General features: G+C 60.1%; 1 non-coding gene across 1 annotated transcript; it reads right to left on the reverse strand.

Annotated features, from left to right (window-relative positions):
- Positions 1-170: 170 nt before the first annotated feature.
- Positions 171-289, reverse strand: LOC116217627. The gene has a single exon (XR_004162325.1). It is a non-coding gene; the product is annotated as a 5S ribosomal RNA (ribosomal RNA).
- Positions 290-544: the final 255 nt, after the last annotated feature.

Below are 544 nucleotides of genomic sequence, written 5' to 3' on the forward strand. Positions count from 1 at the left end.
AGAGGAGCGAATCAAGAAGTGAGGCAAGGAAGAAAAGGCCAAATTGACACTAACTCAGTAGGGACTACAAAACAGCATATCGGAACGCTGTCCCCAAACACAAAAGCTCACGCCTCCCGCGGCCAGCCCGCCGGCGCGGGAGCGGAGGGCAACAAAAGCCCGTCAGCAAAAGCCTACAGCACCCGGTATTCCCAGGAGGTCTCCCATCCAAGTACTAACCAGGCCCGACCCTGCTTAGCTTCCGAGATCGGACGAGATCGGGCGTTGCCAGGGTGGGATGGCCGTAGACGCTGCGTGCTCCTGCTCCGGCCCTCTTCCCACCTGCACACCACTGACACCACCCGCCACACAATGGGAAAAGTGCCGCCTCAGCCACCAACAAAAGGCGCAAGCCAACGGAATCCACGACTCCCCGCACCTCACCATCCAACGCTACATCCCGGATCCACCCTGACTACGGCTTACGACATCCCACAACACCCACCCGAGCCAAGTCAGCGTGACACCACGGCATTAGCAACCCTGCAGCGGCCCTCTTCACGGC

This window comes from Meleagris gallopavo, unplaced genomic scaffold (assembly GCF_000146605.3).
Source record: "Meleagris gallopavo isolate NT-WF06-2002-E0010 breed Aviagen turkey brand Nicholas breeding stock unplaced genomic scaffold, Turkey_5.1 ChrUn_random_7180001850765, whole genome shotgun sequence".
NCBI classification, from domain to species: domain Eukaryota; kingdom Metazoa; phylum Chordata; class Aves; order Galliformes; family Phasianidae; genus Meleagris; species Meleagris gallopavo.